The sequence below is a fragment of the Ammospiza caudacuta genome, chromosome 21, assembly GCF_027887145.1.
Source record: "Ammospiza caudacuta isolate bAmmCau1 chromosome 21, bAmmCau1.pri, whole genome shotgun sequence".
In the NCBI taxonomy this organism is placed as follows: Eukaryota; Metazoa; Chordata; class Aves; order Passeriformes; family Passerellidae; genus Ammospiza; species Ammospiza caudacuta.
The window spans coordinates 2,885,815-2,902,576 of NC_080613.1; positions in this window are offsets into that span (position 1 = coordinate 2,885,815).

The window sequence follows — 16,762 nt, forward strand, 5'->3', positions numbered from 1 at the left end:
GGATTGGAACTTCTCCTGAGCTCCTTCCCGCCTGTCCTTGCATCTGAGCTGAAGGGATGCTGCCAGGAGGGACCAGGGCAGGACAATCCCTCACCCACCTGCGACATCTGGGCTCTCCAAAATCCCCATGGACTCTGGGAGAAGCATTTTGCTTTGTGTCAAAAGGAATCACCTTAAAACTCTACATTTCTTTTAAATCACACTTGAAACATGAAATATTTTGCTGGAGCCTTGCCCTGTTGGTCATGCAGAGACTCCAGCCCAGAGGGAAGTTTCTTTACCCAATTTCCCTGTCCCTGCTGACCTTTTCTCTATCCCACATCCCAGCAAAGCTGGAAAATTCCTCTGAGGACCAGAATAATTTTGTCCAACCGCTTCACCTCCCTGAGACATCACTTCTGCCACCCAGACCTGCCTTTAGGAGCTCTGAGCTGTAAATCTTTGTTGTTTTTCCTCCTTTTTTACCCATTTAACATATTTACACACTATTTACAGTCAACCTTCTGCAGGAGGATCCAGGTAGCCACCGGTCACCTCAAGCAAACACAACCTCAGAGATCCCTTTGTGCTGCAAATTGTGCTGCTCCTTCCACTCTCCAGAGCCCAGCAGGAACAAGGAGCCAAATTCTCCCAAGGATTCTCCACTTCTCATGTGAAAATTGAAATTTCCTCGCCTTTCCTTGCGTTGCACCCAACCTGAGCTCGTTCTTTGGCAAAAATGAGAGGAAGCATCTCCTCTCCTGGAGGCTGAAATGGCAATTAAGGACTTAATTTGTAGATGGCTTCTCACATTGCTTGGGATTAATTATTCCACTAGATGGACCCAAGAGCATTCCCAGTGTCCTGTGCCCCCCGGGAAAGGTCTGAGCAAGGAGACATCAATTACTCATCACAGCCCTTGGAGGCAGGATTGCACATCCCCAGATGGAAATCTCATTACAGCTCCTTCCTTTGTCCCACATCACCACCAAATCCACGGGGAAACAGCTTCCTTGGCTTCTTTGCTTTAATTAAGAGTGTGTGTAACAGCAATTTATTTAAATAAAGTTACAGCAATCCAGCAGAGCTCTGCTCCACTTCCACAGCCAGTGCTGGGCCTTCCCACCTCTCCTCTGCACATTATTGACTGTGAGAGTGCCAAAAAATGGGGGGAAAAAGGATGGATTTGCTAGCAAACGGTGCCATCTGTCACCCTGGCCACTTTTCCTGGAGGATGTGTGTCCATTCCGCCAGGCCAGCAGCCCCTCCTGCTCTCCCAGTTGGTGTTTGTGCTCCCCAGCCCGTGCAGCAGTTACAGATGGCCTGGCTCTTCAATATTTTATCAGCCTCTGCCATGCCCCCAAATCCCCAAAGCAGCTTCGTTTCTGCCTCCCTCAATCTGCTGGAATGGAAAGTTTACCCAGAGTGAATTTTGGCCAAGCCAGAGTCCTTGGCTGAACTCACCTCACTCTGCAGCAGCAGAGCATCCTCAGCTCCCTCTGCCTTCAAACAGAGATGGGATGAAAGGATTCTGCTCTCAGAGGGCCCAGCTGAGCTCAGCTCATCCCTGCCAGAGCCACAGAGCTGCTGAAGCTCTGCCAGATCTCCTCATGGACAGATCCTGGTGCATCCCTGAGCCCAGCAAGGGAAGGAGTGTGTGACCGTGTTCACAGGGGTTTCAGATGAGGGAAGGGACAGGATCTGACTCCATCTTTCAAAAGGCTTGATTTATTATTTTATGATATATATTACATTAAAACTATACTAAAAGAATAGAAGAAAAGGTTTCATCAGAAGGCTAGCTAAGAATAGAAAGGAATGATAACAAAGGTTTGTGACTTGGGCTCTCTATCCGAGCCAGCTGACTGTGATTGGCCATTAATTAGAAACAACCACATAAGACCAATCCCAGATGCACCTGTTGCATTCCACAGCAGCAGATAATCAATGTGTACATTTTGTTCCTGAGGCCTCTCAGCTTTTCCTCTCAGGAAAAGATTTTTCATAAAAAGATGTCTGCGACAGGAGGGCTCCAGGGAGGATTGGTGGCCTGGCTGCCAGCCTCACTCCAAAGAGTTCCCAGTGTCCTGGAGAGCCCCTGGAAAAGCAGCAGCCTCAGAGATTGCACATCACTGCAGCTCCTGCCTGACCCTCTGTCCTGAGCAAGAGGTAAAATATTTATAATTAACCACAGAAATTAAAAACAGCTTTAATATCCAGGCTGGGTCTGGCCAAGGGAAGCTGGGCTGTCACAGCCCTGGCACTGCAGATGTGGAATCCCAACGTCATTTAGGCTGGAAAAGACTTCCAAGATGGATGGATGGATGGATGGATGGACCTCAAGGATGTCCAGTTTATTGCCTGGAACAGCCTCCAAACCCAGGATCTGGAGAGGAAACACTGAGGACTTCTTGTGTTTCCACAACACCGGAGCTGCTCCAAGGAAATTGTGAGGGATGTTCTCACCCAAGGATTCCTCTGTCCAGCTCACAAACTCAACACACCATTCCAAATTTGATCCCAGGCCCAGCTGCAGCTCCCTAATGAAACCCCCACCACGAAGAAGGTGTTCTTCACCGGGGGGAATTCATGGCTTTGGACACATGGAAGCCAATTATCCCTTTCCTCATTTCTCGATTCATTTTCACCTGTTTCTCCTGCTAATCCCTGGGCCTTTCCGTTCAATTAGCACCCTCTCCACATGGGATGAGGAACAAGCCTTGGCAGCAGAGATTTAACCCTTCCCAAGGTGGAAAAGATGGAATGAAACCCTGGGCAAGGAAATGCCCTGGTTCTGGGAGCACCTCCTTGCTCATGGCATTGCTGCCTTGGCTGCAGAGCAGCTTCACTTCCACCTCGAGGAAATCCTGATTTTCCTACAGATTTGTTCCCTTTCCTCAAGGAAATGCTGATTTTCCTACAGATTTACTCCTCTGCTCAAGGAAATGCTGATTTTCCTACAGATTCACTTCCCCTGCTCAGCTGACAGGAGCAATTACCTGCTTTGCTTTGTCAGGTTTGTATTATGGCAAACAGATGTTTTGGGAATCACTGCACCACCCAGATTTTCCTGAGATGACTGGAAAAGAAAGGAATAGGGTTTTTTTTTTTGTTTTTGGTTTTTTTCTTCGTGTATTTTGATCCTAACAGTTTAAGGTTCTGCATCGTGGCTGCTGATAAATGTTCAGTCACCCCCACAACTTGATCTCCTGCAATAATTGTCCCTGATCTTGGGAAACAGGAAAAAGATTGGAAAAATACAATTCCTAATTAATTACAAATTCCTAGGTAATTACAAATTACAAAGATTGCGAAAATACAATTCCAAGTAATTCCTAGGGATAGATCCCCACGGCATCTTAGGATTCCTAGGGCACCCAAATAACCAAATCTTTAGATGTAATTTCTATAAATGTACCTATGCAGCAGCTTTGTCTCTTCAGCTGGATGTTGAACTGACCAGAGCCACAAACACAGCACAAAGCAGCAGAATTCCCTGGTTCCCCTTGCCAGCTCCTGGAAATTGCTGTTGATTTGTGCATTTGCAAAGTCTGCCGTGCTGAAGTTTCCACTGGCTCCCACTCAGGTGGCTCCCAAGGGCACTCATTGGGATTCCCAGCGTGGCACAGCAATCTGAGCCCCTGGGCAGGCTCAGCAGGCTCCATTTGCATTCCAGAGTGGCTCCACTCATCAGATTTTGCCTGGGATAATTATTCAGAATCTAGAACTGCTCAACGAGTGGGTGCCATGGCCCAGGGGAAAAAAAAAAAAATCAAAATCCCCAGCTGGAGATGCAGCAGCGTGGCTGATTTCTCCAAGTTTTATTATAATCCTCCATCAGACTCTCTAATGATGATCCCAGTGCTGCCTGGCTTTGCACTCCTGGAATATATTAATGTCAGCTGCTCTGCCCCATTCCAGGCATTAAAAGCCCTGCTGGATTTGAGCTGTAATCCTTGAAAAGTGTAATCCAAGCAGGGCTGGTACATGTGTGCATAACTGGCCAAAAAACCAGATTAAAGCAGCAGCATCTGCCTCGGAGCAGCCTTTGGAATTCCCGTGCTGCTCAGGGCGAGGAAATGAAACCACGCACTGGTTTAATTTTCATTTCTAACGCAAATCCTCGTTTCTCATCTTCTCCCTGAGTTTTGGGGAGGATTAGAGGAAATGTTTTGGGCTTTGTCTCCCCTTCCCAGCGCACAGTTACTCACTCACACTCCTGAGCTTGCCCACATGAATCCCTCTCCCTATCCCTGCTCCTGCAGTGAAATCCAGCAAAAATCAGGGATTGTTTGCTTGGCACCTCCATATCCTCCCAGCTTTAGGGTTGGCAGCAGGAAGGATGTGTGAGAGGTGCCTGGAGCCTGCAGGACGGAGCAGAACAGCTTTCAATTATCCCAGGAATGAAAATAGCATCATCCTGCAGGGCTGCCAGCAAGGACAGCTCCCCAAAGCTCTGGGTTCCCTCTCCTGCCTGTCCTGCCCGCATCCAAACCACCTTGGCTGCAGGGAAACAGGGATGGGAGAGGACAAACTCCTGGAAACAGAAGGAATTTGCAGCTTTTGAGGTTTGCTGGACCTGGGCAGTGCTGGCTGCACCTCTCAGAGCAGGTGCCAGCCCCTGATGGGATGGGGACTCACCATGGGAGGTGACAGGGATCGTGTCCCTCCACCTGGGGAGGTGACAGAGATCGTGTCCCTCCACCCTGGGAGGTGACAGGGATCATGTCCCTCCATCTTGGGAGGTGACAGAGATCGTGTCCCTCCACCTGGGCAGGTGACAGGGATTGTGTCCCTCCACCTGGGCAGGTGACAGGGATCGTGTCCCTCCACCTGGGGAGGTGACAGGGATCGTGTCCCTCCATCTTGGGAGGTGACAGGGATCGTGTCCCTCCACCTGGGGAGGTGACAGGGGTCATGTCCCTGCCCCAGGTTTTGGCTCTCCCAGCTCGGATGTGCAGAGCTGGAGCCCTGGAGCGAGGCTGGGCTGCTCACCTGTCTGAGCACGCTGTGCCCAAGCCCAGTGCCTGTCACAGCGGTGGAACAAGGACCCCATTTGCACATCCTCATCACAATCGCTCCTTGTCTTTCCCCCCCCTGCTCCTCCCAGCACCCTCATTTGCAATTTTGCCGTGTTTCTGCTCTGCGTGCCCGGCCCATAAATCACATCAGCGAGAGAGGCGAGCTGGGCTGACAGGAGACATCAGCAATAAGTCAGAGAAGAGAAGGGAAACCATGGCAGCAGCAAACAGGAGAGGGCTGCAATAACAGCATCTATTTTATTTATCTGCCATCTCAAAGTTCTCACTGTCTGTGGCTCAGTGCTCTGTGCCAGGGGACAGGAGGGACAGCTGAAGGTAATAAGAGCTGACCTGAGCTGCTGTGGAGAGCTTAAAGAAAAGACAACCAGGAAAGAACCCAAAATATTCTCACTAACACGCGTCTGCTGTTTTGTTTTTCTGTTCTTCCTGGGGTGACACTCACAGCACTGCTGGATCTGTCCCTCCTTTTGGGATTTACACCTGGCACGGGGCTCTTGGGTCACCTGGTGTTATTTGCACAGTTCAAGAGGGTGTGAAATGCCACCTCCACCATCAGGAGTGCCTGGCACTGGTTTTGGGAGGGGAAAAACCCACCCAAAATGCCATGGGATCCCAAATCTTCCTGGAAGGATGTTCCATGTGCTGTCCTGGACGTGCTCATCCCGCTCCCTGCCCTTCCCCAGGCTGTGCTGCTGTTTGCCAAAGTGGGACAGGACCTTCTAAATATAGACCTTTCCTAATGGCTGCGAGGGGGGGAAAATATCCTGGATCCATTTATCTCTACAAGGGAGCACCGTGGGGACTTCATAATTAAACTGTGCACATCCAGTTGCTATGGAGCTTTTCCCAGTCCTGTATCCATCAGCCAGAGGAAAATGGGTCAATGTAGCTCTCTGCAGGCACCAGGTCCCAGATCTGGTTCCTCCCTTGCCCTGAGCTGGTGGGGTTGGTGTTGGTGGCCTTGGTTTGCACCCACAGCCAGGTGAGGCTGAGCCAGAACCTCCCAGGGGAGTTTTGGAGCTCTCACCTCACACCTGGAGCACGGCCAAGCCCTTGGAAGTCTCCACCAGGTGACAGCAATGGCCTTGCAGGGACATGTTGGAAAATCCAGCCTAATTTTTCATTCCAGCCTAATTTTTCATTCCTTTAGCAGAGTCAATCCCAACTTGAAAAAAACCCAAATAAATTGGAGAAAAATCCAGCCTTGATAAAGAGCCCAGAGCAGGCTGGTTGCTGTTTCTGTCTTTCTTTTCCAGCCACAAAATTCCAATTTCAGCAGGGATGTTCTTCCTGCAGGTTGCCTATCTTACCTGAAATTTCCACCCCTTAGATTTCCTTTTCTAGCCATAAAATTCCAATTTCAGCAGGGATGTTCCTCCTGCTGCAGGTTGCCTGTCCCTACTTACCTTGAATTTCCATCCCTCCTTACCTTGATTTTCCATGAGAAGCAGCCAGAGCCCTGGCCCTGTGAGTGATCCTTTGGAACACCTGGCACGACAAATAAAATACACCCAAAGCTCTCCCTTCAGACTGCTCTGGGAGATACATTTTGTGCATTTCCTGGTCACCTTTAACGAGGTTTATGTAAAAGGTCAGAGCAGCTGCATCCTCTGTGGATCCCAAAGAGGAAAAGACAGCAGAGCAGCTGTCCTCAAGGTGGGCTTGACCTTATCAGATGGATGAAAATGTAGGAAAAATTTTAAAAAACATTGCTGGTGCAATTAGGCAGCTGCCTCTGAGCCTGGGACTGTGACAATTCCTGCAGAGCCATTGTGGGACGTGGGCTGGAGCAGCATCACCCCCAAAAAGCAGCAGGGAGGGTGCACAGATTATGGATTTAATTATAGTTTCCCAGCCCACCATATGGAGCAGCCAGAGGGAGAGGTGATTATTATTGTTATTATCATTATTATCATCATTATTATTATTACTAGTCGCTTGCAAGAACTTTCAGATTTTCTCACTTTTAATCAGTCGAACTCCTGGAGATGATTTGTGCTTTGCTGCCTCAATAACAAAAGGTCATTGGCAAAAGTAATCTTGCTTTAATTCACTTTAATTCACTTTAAGTCACCTCCTCCTGGGCATGGCCATCAGGATGATGGGCCCAGGGTGGGCAAGGATTCCTCCCATTATCCCAAACTGGTTTGGGTTGAAAAGAACCTTAAAAATCATCTCATTCCCACCCCCTGCCCTGGGCAGCGACACCTCCCGTGATTTTCCCTGCTGTCACCATAAAAATCCTCAGTAGGAAAACACCGAGGGATTTCTTCGCTCACAACCCCCCAGAGCTCCTGGCCATGGCAGTAATTTATCAGCCTCGTTATGCCATCCAAACTAATTGCTTCAAAACACAACAAAGGCATCTCCCGGCGCCTTAACAGCGAGCAGGGAAAGGGCTGTAAAAATAACAATAAACGGGATTTTATGGCAGAGGCTTCCACGGGGAAGGGTTGATGGCTGCGCACGTCCAGAGGCCAGGAAAATCAGCTCAGGGTGGGGAAATGTCAGGGAATCCTGGGGGGATGGAGCAGAGGGCTGTGCAAGGGGAGCCCCCACAGCCACACCACAAAATTGGGATTGCAGGAAAAAAACCCAAATAATTCCCACTCCGGACTGTGCAGGGTCTCACCCCTTTCTGAGCCTAATACAAAGGCTTTTAATGAGGTTAATTAGCACACAGAGCCGGTGCTGTCCCGCAGCTGCATCCTGGCCATGAGTGCTGCAATTAGAGCAGGAGTTAATTGCTGTTTTTTCTTGATCTTGCTGTTGTCATTCCCTCTTCCAAAAAAAAAAGGATGCAGACCCCACACACCCTTGGAAGTGAACCCTGCTTGGAGTATTTGGAGGGTTATCAAAGCCTTGGTGTACCTGAGACTCAGCTGAACTGCAGGGCAAGAGGAAATGACTGAATTTTGATGTGAAAAACTAATACTGCGACAGAAAAATAATAAGAAAAAAACCCCCTCATTCTTTGATATTTCTAAACAAAAGGGTGGTCCCAGAGGTGAGCTGCAGCCCAGTCAGAGAGAGGAAAAGCATATTGTGTATTTCTGAGATTTTCCAGGGCTGTTCTGTGCTCCTGAGCTTGTACCTTGTAAGTTTATTTATACACGGGTGACTTAATTAGATGTTCTTTTGTCTCCCGTGGCAGCCAGATGAATCAGCACTCTCTGTACACATGCAAGGTCTCTGCTCAGGACCAGCTCCTCAGAAACTCACATTCCCAGCCTTTTTTAAAAAAACCCTGCCGGGGGTTTTTGGGGGCTGTGTTTGCCCTGACCCGAAGCTCCCAGTGCTGCGTTTTCCCAACGTGGCTTTGATAACACAACCATGAGGTGAAAAATAAAGGCAACACTTTGAGGGGTGAAGAAATGCCTAGAAATGATCACGTTCATTCCCAGGAATGATGGGCACACTCAGGGCAGCACAAGTGGAGCTGCTCCTGGTTTATGGACCCACCATAAATCACCCAGAGCTTGTGTTGCTCCAACTTGTCATGCACAGGAGACAAAAGCAGCTGATGGAGAGGATTTCTGGGATTCACTGGTTCTTTTCCTGCCTCTGGTGGTTGTCCCCAGTCCTGCACAACATCCCAAATCCCACGGGATTGCTCTCACCTTCCAGTCCAAGCCAGGTGTCCTCTGAGATTCACAGAATTCACAGAATCACTGGGTTGGAGGAGACCTAAAAAATCCCCGAGTCCAACCCAGCCCCAACACCACAACTACCCCATGGCACCCAGTGCCACATCCAGGGCACTTTTCTTAAATACATCCAGGGATGGTGACTCCACCACCATGGCTGATGGAGAGCTAAAATCATTTATCCAACCCCTTTTTAACAAACTCACACAAACACCTGCAAATCCAGGGTTTGGTGGGGACATGACCACCCTGCTCAGCCCAGCCCCACCCAGGTCACACAAAGGACCTGGGCAAGAGGCAGCCTGGGGACATTTCAGTCCTTAGAACTGATGATCTGCCCCAAAACAGGATCTGAGTGTGGTCCCACACCTGCTGGAGCAGCCACAGCTGTGTCAGTGCCGCTGCTGCAAAGGGGTTTATTTATGCAAATAAATTTATTTTTATTTAAAAAGAAATTGAAAATAAAAATATTTAAATAAATTAAATTTTTTATTAAAATATATTTGTTTTATGCAAAATGGTATATGTTATATATTGATATACATGCATACATATATATGTATGTGTGTATATATCAATATAATACATTGTGTTATGTGTTTATATTACATAATATATATTATGTAATAGATATACATAATACATATCTATAATGTATTATATAATATAAAACATATAACATATATAACATATAACATAATATAATATATAATATATAATATATAATTTATAATATATAATGTATAATATATAATATATAATATATAATACGTAATATGTAATATATAATATGTAATATGTAATATATATTAGATATAATACATTTTATATATATATATATATATATATATATACACAAAAATGTATTATATATCAAGATAATACATTGATTTTTGCTGATCTTTTCCACCAGCAGAACCAGTCCTTTGCTGTTTTCTACTCCAAACCCACTCAGTGATGTTCAAAGCAGCACAATACTGAATTCCAAAGTTTTACACATTTTTTTCCCCCCCTCCCAGTGTCTGGCTTCATTTTCCATCAATGTTTTCCCACAACACTGCCAGCATCGCATTATGAAGCAAACACGTGGTGGTGGCAGCCAGATGTCTGCGTTCCAGCACTTCCATCTGCAGCCAGCAACTCCTCCTGGCTGGGGAAAAGCTCTGCCCACCCTGCTGGAGATGTGAAGGTGAGGAATGAAGCAGGTGCTTGTTGGGAAGGATGAAAATTTGACAGGAAAGTCTCACAGATATGTGTGCTTAGCAGAAAGATTTTTGAATGTAGAATATGAAGAAGGAATAGAGATGGAAGCAAGTTTTGATAGAGAAGGAAAGAATTTCTGAGCCAGTCTCACTGGGTAACCGAGGAGGCAAAGGGTGTGTGACTTAGAAGGGGTTTTTATGGCTTAGAGCAAAGGATAAACCCACCCCAAACAAGAAAATGTTTTTACCAAGCAGAAAGAGAGCACAGGCAAAAGTCAGCAATGCTGCAAGTAGAAAAAGGCTCTCAGAATTTTCCACTGCAAGAAAACTGAAAAACAATGTCTAGCTTAAACTAATAATGTACTAGTAAACTAAAAATAGCTTAAACTGTAATGTACTGACTTTGAGTGATTGGACAACAGTAACATGAATATGGTAATTATAGTAGTTATGATGGGCTATAGATAAAAGTTAAGGTACAGATTGGTTTTATTGTATTGAGATGCTCAGCAAAGTATATAATGCATTGTGACCAAAAGAAAAATATATAATGCATTGTAACCAAAAGAAAAGTTTATAATGCATTGAAACGAAAAGAAAAGTCTATAATGCACTGTAACTCAAACTCAGGGTCTCCAGGCCTGCCTGCAGCTGGAGCTGACAGCTGTGGGCACAGCTCTGTCACCACATGGCAGAGTGGCCTGCTGTAACCCATGGAGACAACAAACTGCATTTTGGAGAGCCCCCTGGAGTCCCCATCCCTCATTTTGGCTCCCACAGGTGCTGGTGCCCAGGGGAGGATGCAGGAGCAGCCGATCCCTCCCGGCTCCCCTCGGGCAGGATTTTTCTCTGGCAGATGGGAGTGGGCTGCAGCATTCATTATTTGATTGCCACCTATTCCTGGCACTCTCACAATCTCCTGTTCCACCAGGGCCAGGAGCCCTCTGGGGTGGGTTGGATGTGGGAGTGGGAAGTTTTATCAGGTGCTTTTTTATTTTTTTCCTCAGCCTGGTGATTATGCAAGAGGAGGTGGAGTGTCCAAGCTGCAGCTCTGTCTTGCAGGGTTGGAGGGCAGGGAGTGTAGGAATGTGCCCCTTGTTGACAGAGTGACCAAATTATCCATTGTCACCTTAAAAGACAGAAGTTTCTCTCCTCAATTTGGTAAAAAAACCCTCATAGGACTTGGGGACTTCACCTCAGACCTAAGGCTAGCCAGCTGGACAGAAGCCAAAAAGTCCTGCCTCAGCAATTCAGTAGAAAAAAGAGGAGAACAAAGGAAATAATCCCTTTTGTGGGGTGCTTTTAGCAGGAGCAAGAGCCTTCTGCCCCTAGCTCAGGTTTTCTCCGTAAAAAGCTTTATTATTTTGCCTTTTATTAAAACTTTTCTATTTCCAGCACTACCTCAGAAGCCATCCTGCTGATCTAATGCCATTTTAGGTAGCTGGGCTATCTGAGGTGTGATACTGAGAGCTCATAAGACCTGGCTCAAGGAGAAAAGACATCACAGGGAGGGCTCTGCCAGCTCTAGTGACCTTCCCCAGGGTGCAGGTGACAAGCCACCCCATTCAAGCCCAGCTTGGTGCTGCTCCAGAAGCAGCTGGAATTTGGAGGGAGTCTCTCAGCATCTCTGTTTTCCATGAGAAATTGGGGAGTGAGCAGGGAACACCTGGCTCTTCTTGCTGCTCACTGAATTCTGCTGGAAAAAACAGAACCCAACGGCCCCATGAGAGAGTTAAACCAATCCCAGGGTGAAGGGGAATCATCCTAAAAGTGTTGGGATCCTAAAGGTGTGGATGACAGCCCACACTTCAGCACAGGAGTGAATTCAGCAGCAATGAGGCTTTCCAGGCCTGGCTGTCTCCCACATTCCCAAGCATGGAAAAACCCACAGCATCCCCAGGAACAGGAGTCAGAGCAAACTTCCCCCTCCACCTGCTGCTGCTTTTGCTTCCACAGCAGGGACAATTTGATTTATTGGAGGTTTTTATTTCCCAGTGGTTTCCTCAGTGCTGAGTGTGGAGGGAAGATGAGCTGTCTCATCCCTGCCCTGCTCTCTGATCACATTTCCAGCTGCTCTGCCCTGATGGTGACACGTTGGTGTTTGGGCCTGCCCCGATCCAAAGATAAAAACAAAAAGAGGGGGAAAAAGGAAGGGATGGACGTGCAAGTCTGATGTTGACTCCAAAATGCCATCATCCTGCCTTTTCCTGGGAGATCAGCACCTGCAAAAGTGATTCTGCTTGTCTGGGCTGTCCCTGGAGCCCATGTGTGATACCTGCATGCAGGAAGGAAATTTTTGGGATTTCCAAAAAGCATCTGTGACCTCCCAGCTGTGCCTGTGAGGGGCTGTGTGCCCAGAGGGAGAAGAGCTGGATTTCCCAGAGGAAGGAGAGATAGATTTCCTAGAATTGAAATAGATTCCCCAGAGCAGAGACCTTTGCTGCTCAAAGTGTCCACCCTCAGCTGGGCCAGCACAGGCTTGTAAAACCTCCAGGAGTTTTATTCTAGTTCATAAAAGAAAAATGGGATTTTTTTATCCCTCCACGTAGCACAGCAACACACATAAAGCAGGGAAAACCCCCTGGAACTTGAAGCTTGAAGGGCGCTCACAGAGGGGTTATGGGGCCTCTGTCACCTGCCTAAAATGTGAAATGTAGGGCAAAAGCTCCACAGAAACTCCTGGAGTATTTTAGGACATAAAAAGCAAAGGGATAACATGACCAGATGCTCTGTAAGAGAATCTGGACTAATCAGTGAACAACAGAGACACCAAATCATTAAACTTATTAGATACTGCAAGACAACAGAGATTAATTCCAGCACTTAATTAGAATACCTCTCCTCTCCCCCTTCATCCCTGTTTTCCTTCCCTTCCCTAGTTTGTCCACATGTGTTTCCAGGGAGCCTCCTTCAGGGAAGAGGGAGGTGTGAGATATGCCAATGTTTATTTTAACAGCTCCTTTTTTAGGGCTCTGCTGTGAACATGCTCCTCCTGTTGAACGGGCTTGTTGCTATGGCAGGAAGTGCTCTGAGTTCCTCGGGTTTGCACTTTTTCCTCCCTTCCACTTCCAGGCACTTCTTGTTCCGCGTGCAAGGACATTTTTGGGGTGTTCTCATGGAGTGTCCTTCTTTCCCTTCGTTAAGGGAGGAGGCAATTAATGACCCACCATAGTTCCATGGGCTGAGGGCCAGGTTGGACAGGGCTTGAAGAAACCTGGGTTGGGGAGAAGTTTCTGGAGTGGAAAGATGAGATTTATGGTCCTTTCCAAGCCAAACCAATCCAGGTATCCATGAACCCAAACCCAACCCAAACCAGGACTTTCTGTAGTGCTCATGGACTCCTGTGAGGCTCCAAGTGGGTGCTTGGCTTGACAGAGCACCCATAAAAATCCTGCCTTAATCCACAGCATTCACACTTTATTTATCATTTATATTTAATTAATCAATAATTTTATCATATTATTTAAATCATGTGTAGATTTAAAATTTATAAATTTAAATATATTAAAATATATATTTATAAATTTAAATAAGTATTATATTAAATATATAATTTAAATATTTATATTAAATATATATTATATTATATTTAATAAATATTTTAAATAATAAATATATTAAATCAACAATCAAGATATAATTATATTAAATATATAATTAAATATATAATTTAGTATAATAACTTTCGTATAAAAATATAAATAAATATAATATATAATAAATATAAAAGTATAAAATATAAATATAGAAATATACAGAAATATATAGAAATATACAGAAATATATTTAATATATTTAAAATATATAAATATAAATATAAATATAAATATAAATATAAAATTATATAATTAATATAATATAGTATTAAAATATTAAATAATAATATAATTTAAACATTTATTTCTCACTGAAATAAACCACATTAGAGCATGGCTGTGCAGCTCTGGTGGCCCCTTTCCAGCAGCAGCCTCTGCTTCCAGCGAGCATTTCAGCTGTTCACACAGTCCATTAGGCACCAGCACCCTCAGGACAGATTTCCTGCTGACCCTTCGCTGATTGCCCTGCCGCAGGTTTGCTCCATCTGCGCAGGGCTGGTTTGACACCGAGGGCTGGAACATTTCCCAGCTCTTTATCCCGGCTTTGTGCGTGCCTGGGCCGGGGGCTCCCAGCCCTGCTCCCCTCGGGACCCGCCAGGGCTGAGCCCGTGGGAAGAGCAGGGATGGGAACGTGGTGGTGATGCACTAATGAGGGATGGTAATTAAACGCCTGGCAGGTTTTTTTGGGTTGGTTTTTTTCCCTGTGTAAAACCCCTCTGGTTTATCGAGTTGTCCAAAGCAATGCTGTGGCTGGAATCTGGGCATGGAGCCCTGCTGGTTTATAGAGCTTCACCTTCCTCTGCTGCTGGAGCAGTGAGGGCTGTGCTGGGAGGGCAGGAACACCTGCAAACACCTGCAAAATCACCACAAACACAGCACAAACACCTGAAAAAACATCCCAAACATCCCAAACACCTGCAAAATCACCCCAAACACACTCCAAACACCTGCAAACCTACTCCAAACACACCATACACCTGCAAACACCTACAAAACCCCCCAAACACACCAAACACTTGCAAAACCACCCCAAACAAACCACAAACACACCAAATGCCTGCAAAACCACCCTAAACTCACCCCAAACACACCAAACACCCGCCAAACCACCTCAAACACCTGCCAAACCACCTCAAATGTTTGCTGCCAGCTGATCCCATGCTATTCCTTGCTCATCCCGTGGATTTTCCCTGGACCTTGCTCAGCAGGCCCCAGCTGCCTGCCTGCTCCTCCCAGCCAGGATCACTGGCACATTCCTGCCCAGCTGCTGGTTTAAAATCCCAGCACAGCCACCGAGCTGCAGAACTGCAATCAAACTTTAATTGAGCTCCTCCATCCAGAGGGGACATCCCTGGGTCACTGCCAGGCCCTGGGGTGACCCTTTGCAGCCCCAGGGTTGTGTTTTATTTTATTGCAGGCCCTTGGGGTGACCCTTGGCAGCCCCAAGGTTGTGTTTTGTTTTTTATTCCAGAATGCCAGGGCCAATTTGGTGGTGGAGGAAGAGCTCCAATGTTCATTCAGGGTGACAGGGCCTGGTGCAATGTGACTGGGAAATGCTGGATTGCCACAGATGGCAGATTTGTGTTCCCTCTCCCCAAGGCCTCTGGTGCTGGGAGGGTTTGAGGAAGGGCCCACGGTGCTGCTCTGCCTGCAGACAGCTTTTCTAATAGCTCAGGAAGTGCCAAAATGTGATAAATGGGGAAATTCTCCTCGAGGTGAAGAGGTTTTTTAAAAGTCAGGTCAGAAAGGCAGAAGGAGGGAGAGGAAAAGCTCGGGCCTTGTCTGAGCTGAGGACCAGCAAGGAACAAACCTGTGGGGATGGCCCTGAGCCCCTGTGGGGTTCCAGCTGCTCCGGGGTGCTGCTCCCTGTCCCACACCTGATCCTGAGGTCACTTCTGCCTCCTCTCCAAAGCCACAGAGCCATCAGTGACCACAGCTGCCTGCTCAGACTGTTCCTTATGCAATCACTCCTCTTTTCGTTCCTTTTTTTGGGTTTGATTTGACAGATTTGCTTCAAAAGCAGAGTGGGAATACAAATGACATGTTCAATCCAGATCAGTTCTGGCTTTACAACGTCCCAGAGAAGATAAGTGCTGCATTATCACAAGTGCTGCCAACAAAAGCCCAGCTCAGGTTGTGGCTCCTGAGGCTGTCACGTCTCTGCCACACCCCAAAACCTTCTCCTCCTGTGGTGGTTACACAATATATTCCTGACACCATGAATTTCCTCCTCCTGGGTCTGGTTTTCAGGAGGAAGAAGTGATTTGGGGTGAGTTAAACCCCTGAGGGCTGCTGCCTGTTCTGCTGCACCCTGCTTTATCCTCATGGATGTGATGGGAACGTGGCCATCCTTTCCAAAAGCCTTGAGGGCCACATTTGAGAGGGTTTCAGCACATCCCTCTCCAGGCCAGCAGAGCCACTGCTTCCCTTCTCTGCAGATTTCAGGAACAGCTCATCCCTGGCCTTATCCAGTGGTCACCTCCCCAAATTTTTGGCCACCGTGGTAAATCTGTCCATGGATTTCAAAGCAGACCCAATTTTCCTCCTGTGTTTGTAGCTGCACTCCTCCAGCTCCCAGTTGGTGTGATCCACTGAATATAATCCATGCCCAGCTGGCTTTTATTTATTCCTGATGATCCTGAGGCTGGAAAATGCTGTAACAGAAGGTTTCAGGACCTGTCAACAGGCAGGGGCACATCCAAGGTAAATTCATATAAAGAGGGATGTGTACATTTGTTTTTACAGTGCTGTAAAAGTGGAGTTATTAGGAAATCAGCCTCTAATTGCCCTCTTAATGATTCTAACTCCTCTGCACTCATTCAGAGTCATCTCTATTGTGTCAGGTATGAAAAGAGCAGCCTCATTGACATGGTTTATGACTTTATTAAAACCTGGGGTTTTACATAAATAACGAGCAGCTCCTCAGTTATATTTCCCCAGTGAAGGAAATGTGTGTGTTGGTGTGGGTCCAAGGCAATTTGTAAACACAAAGTATTAAAAGGCTCAACAATTCTAAAAAAGTTTTTAATTGGAAACTCAACAAATTGCTCGGCAAGTTCTTAATGCTTCAATATGGAGCTCTCAGATAATGAGGAGCTAATTAAGGGGCCAGGATTCAGTTTTTTATGATAACTGTCTCCATATGGGCTCAGCACTCGGTGCTTGCAGAACTAATGAAGGTCAGGGAAGCAACAGCAAAGGAAGAAAGGGAGATTTTTAGCTCTCACAGTTGTGATGATGCTAAACAACAGCCAGGGCTTCTGCCTGGCTTCTAGGCCAGATACTGAGTGAGCTTC